The sequence below is a fragment of the Aulonocara stuartgranti genome (assembly GCF_965226115.1).
Source record: "Aulonocara stuartgranti genome assembly, chromosome: 18".
Taxonomy (NCBI): Eukaryota; Metazoa; Chordata; class Actinopteri; order Cichliformes; family Cichlidae; genus Aulonocara; species Aulonocara stuartgranti.
In genome coordinates, this window is record NC_138954.1 from 14,617,137 (window position 1) to 14,622,353 (window position 5,217).

Below are 5,217 nucleotides of genomic sequence, written 5' to 3' on the forward strand. Positions count from 1 at the left end.
TCTGAAGCATATCACTGTGATGTATTTGATGGTCACATTGTTTTTTAGCCACACTGGTCTGTGGATGTCAATCTGCTCACGATGGAAGTGTCTCGACAACCACCAGAAGAGCTACCATGCACATTCACGCATGTACGGTTTGCAGAGGAGCAATTCAGCTGAATTTGCTGAAGGTTGTGAGGTTAACAAGGAGTAAAAGCTAGCCTGATGTTAAAATCCCCAACTGTGAAGCATTAGAAGGCATGTTTACAGAAAGTAGTTTTGGCCTATATAGATAGTTTCCCCTTCATAGATGCTCTGTGGGGGGTGATTTTTGCTTGTAATCTCAGAGGAGCTACGGTGTAAACAACAGGGTTTCAGTGCTGGAGCTGATACAGTGATCATCGTGGGGAACGTTTGATGAGCTCGGTGAGCTGATTAAGACCAGAGGGAACTCAGTGAGTTTGATGCGCTCCATGCGACGCTGTACCGGGACTGTCACGCCCTGACTGCACCGACCACAGCATGATCATACCTGGCTGTACGACTTCTATGGCGGACAGGAACTAGAAGCCGGTAACAGCAATCTTACCAGCTCGGGATGAAAAAGGATACGTTCAGTGAAACATTTATTTACATAACAGGTGACTACTGGATCTGTTGTTGTTACACCGCGTTTATTAAAATGTACAATGTATGTACAAACGCAGAAAATATTTTTATGTTACATTTTTGGAAAGAAACAGCAGCACGTTATTTATGATTCAAACAGCTTTAAATGAATGAACAATTTTTAATTTGCATATTTTAGTCACATAATGCTGGTATCCACACTGCTGGAGTTGGAGTGATAACATTATATATTTTTTACGATTTCTGTGTAGTTTTCACCTTGTGGGTTAGACTGCTCCCTGTGGTGAGGATAAATTTCCCGACCCACCTTACTTTACATCTACAATCTCAAATTTCACATTAACTGCATTTGTTGTTAACTTAACAGCATTTTTCTCACTAAGCAGCAAAATGTTCTCAAAGCACAGAGTTGGTATGTTAAATACAAAAGACTCCTCAGCCTGCTGTTGGTACTCATAATGCAGTGGACAAAGAGACATAGGCAGCATGTAGCTGGGAAAAGGTTGGGGAAACGGTCCAAATTACAAATCTGAGAAACACAAAAGAAATATTAAATCTGAGGGAAACTACAACATGTAACTTGCATACAATTGTAAGTTACATTTTTATCATATTCATATGAGTATTTTAGTTACTAAGATTGTTAACTTGCATTCATAATTGGTATAAATTTAATTTGATACTCTGTTAAAATAGTACAGTAAGACTGTTGTAAATATACTGTGTACTCAAAGAACTGTTAGGTGGTCTGTACCTGACATGCAGAACTACATGTGCTAGCATGTCCTTGTAAATGTCCTGTGTTAGCATGCTCTTATTAGCTTATAGCTCATTGCACTCAAAGTGCAGGATATTGTACCTATATCCTTAAAACCGCTTCTTCTAGCAATCCTTTTTTAAAAATGTATCCAGGTAAAAATCTCATTGAGATTAAAAATCTCATTTCTTCTTTCAGCAGCTCTGTTTTTACCATCTTTACCCCATCCTCCTCTGTCACACCAACCCTCCTTCACTATCTATGAATCTTCTCTGTGGTGTTCCCCCTTTCTTCGTCTTTTGTCTTTGTCCAACAGTTGCACATTTTCCGCCAGAACCCTGTTGTTCTGGGCCCTGACTGAATCAGTATGAAAATCTCATCCGCATGTTTGATTTGGCAATGATTTCATGGCGGATGCCCATCCAGATGCAACCATCCCAGTTTTTTCCAGGCTTGGGACCAACACTGGAAGTACTGTGGCTTGAAGCCCACTGTCTCTGCTGTACAAAATCATGATCAGATATAAACATCTAAATGTCTTAGTATATCATTTTTAAAATCAGAATGCATGTCTGAATATTTTTGGTTAGCTGAAGCTTTGCACCCTTTCTCCTGAAGCAGTCACTTCAGCTCTGAGCAGCTACTGCATTAATTGTGTTTACTGCATTTTAAGAATTTGTCTTCTTACCCAAAAAACCCCCAAAAAGAAAATAGGAGAAGGGAAGTATAGTTTGCTTCACGTTTCTTTCTCATTATGCCTTTATTTTGCCACTTCTTGTTCTTCTTCTAGTGTGAATCCATTACATCTTCACCGTGTCTGGGACACAGCTTAAGTCGTGTTATTTTAAGGATCACAGGATGTGTGTTTGCCTTTTCGTACATCAGTCTGTGTCTGTGTGTGTGTGTCTGTGCGTGTACACATGGTATTGTTCTAAGAGGGTGTTTGTCTCAGAGATAGTGTTTATGTCGCACAGGCCATTCTGTTTCTCAAGGTTAATGATCTCATTGTAAATCATGTCACATCCACCTTCCCTCTCCCTGACTCCCCTCTCTCCTGCTTTTCTCTCTTCCTGCCTGTCGCCTTCACTGAATCTGTCATTTGCTCTGTTGCTGTGCACATGTATGAATTTGCGTGTCTGTCGGAGGCGGTTGTTTATAATAGTGACTGCGTGTTGAATGTAGATGGGGACATTCACACGTGTGAGCGTGTAAGGGGAAAATCACATTGTTGCACAAGTGTGCATACGATGCACATTTATATGAAATGTCATTCCACAATAACAGTACATCACACTTTCCTTTATAGGTGGAGAAACTGCTTTACAGCCTCCTCTGCTGTTCTGCTCTCGTCGTCATGTATCTGACAGTTACACAGAAGTGTGTCTTTTCCCCCCCGAAAACTCATTTATCAGTCCAACTTCTCTTTTCTAGTTGAAAAAAGTAAGCACATGCAGTCCTTCACAGTATTGGTAGTTACCAAAAATCATGTTTTATGTGTCTGTAATCATTAATCCACCAGCATGTTCCAGCTTTTTGATTGAAATATTTTTAATTCTAAAAATCTAATTATTTTTTACCGTTTTACAGAAAAAAGTACTGCACACTATTATTGTTGATTAAGATGCCAAATTACAGTTTTTTAATTTGCATTCCTGAACAGATTAATTAGTTTTAGTGGTCGGATGTTTGATTTATTTCTGACTTCCCAGAAAAGTCCAGTATGCCGACTCAAACGTGGTATAAAAACACAACATCAGTTCATTAAGTAGGTTTTTAGTTTTAGACAAGTTTTTGACAGATTTCTAAAATATATTTCTTTTTTATGACATGTTGTCTAATAAATTTGTTACGCACTGTATTTGTGTTCTGCTACATAAATTAAAAGGGATGCAACACCTTGCAACTAAAGAGTAAAATGTGTGAGGTACATTATCTCTGATGTGCTCTTGTTTGGAGTGGAAGATATTAGCACCTCATAGGTGACAGCTGATGAAGAATCAACAGAAAAGTCTGTTTTTATTATCTGATGATTGATGTGAAAATGAATTACAGTATTTTGTTGTTGTTCTTTGTTTAATGCTATAAGAGATCTACTAATGAAGTTAATCATAGCATGCACTAGAAACTCTTGAAACTTTTTTTTTTCTTCGTTCATGTGTAAATGGAGCTCATAGTGCAAGACAGTGCCCTAAAAAAGTATCTTACCTAACCTATTAAATAGAACTTATTAATTAACTTCTTTTGGAATGCAGAACAGTTTTGTCTTTAAAGCCCTTTTATTCACTCATATTATGCTGTAATGGTGTGTAATTCTAAAGCTTGCACACATTTAGCCTGGATCTCTGCAGCCCCCTGGAGTCTTTGAGCTCAGGACGTTAGCCCACATTGTTCTCCATCTCACATTGCTCCAACTGATTGCTGTTGACAATGCTGGCACGGTAATGTTGAGGTTGGCAGAATCATGCACATGGGTTAATCCTAATGTGCAGATTTCTGACTCACTGTCCATCAATCATAATGTGTATTATATCAGCATTACTGGCAGTAAAATGAAATGAAAAATTCATTTACTGTGCATAGGTGGGTGTTTGATAGCCTGTGTACAGTCAGAGCAGCGAATTAGCCCAACACAGTAGGGAAAATACATTTTAGTTGCTTATGTAATTTTAAAAAATGGATAGTTTGTCTCTTCACTGTAAACACAAAAAAACATCCTTTGTCAAAATACTGTGTGTTTCTAACATATAACTTATAGTACAGTAGACCTAAACATCTCCAATTTGCAGTGGATGAAGTCTCAGACCACCCACTGTCCACAGTTACACTCCTGTTTAGAGACCTCTCATGCTTTATTAAAGTCTTCCCCTCAGACACCTTAACATAACCTGTACCTGCGTGACACTGCATTATCATAACTGAATAAAGATGGGTCTGAGTGAGTTGGCAGCCTGTCTATGTGCAGAGAGCACAGCACTGATCTGGACTTGCCGCTGTGTCCCTAGCAGTCTACGCATGTCTGTATGCATTGTGAGGTTAGACACACGGACACGCTGGTGTGTCTTTGTGAATGTGCCTCCATCTGTTTGCTCACTGTATGTGTGTTTCCTCTCTCAACACTTTCTCTGCTCAGGATTTGCAGCCCCCTGTAGTGGTAATGACAGGTCGCGTTGGCCCCTCTCAGACAGTTTGCTCCTGTCAAATATAGTTTCATAGTTTCAACCAGACACTTTCAGCTCCTGCTGCCCTGGGACCCTCCATCACAAGCTGCAGGCCAGCCAGACATTTTGCTCACACAGCAGCAGATCTCGTTTTCCTCTGCTGGACTCCCCTTTCCTTTTTTTGAACTTTCTCCTGTTTCCTGATTTCTTATGGCTTCACACCTGTGCTGCAAAAAATGCACAAGCACACACAGCCCAAGTTAGGAATTGTCCTCCAATGTACTCATACTTGCTGTTACACAAACTTCTTAGGCCAGTATATAGCTGTGTGTTTTACATGTTTACATCAGGTAAAGATACCTTGTGAGAAGTTAAAAATAGATATTCTAATTACTTTGGGTAAGGGGCAACTAATGGGGCATTTATAAAATGCAAACCTTTCAAAAACTAAACCTTTGTGGTAATTACATTAAGGACCACATTTTGCTATGGTATCACGTCCTAACAGTCTGAACTGACTGATGTAAGCTTCCCTAAAAACAACACATAGTCTAGATTTTTAACTACACAGTTTTTGTGACATGGCAGATGGGGTGCAGCACTTTGGCGACAGTGGGAAGAAAAAGCTCCCTTTTAACAGGAAGAAACCTCCAGCAGGTTCCAGGAGGGGCGGCCATCTGCCGCAACCGG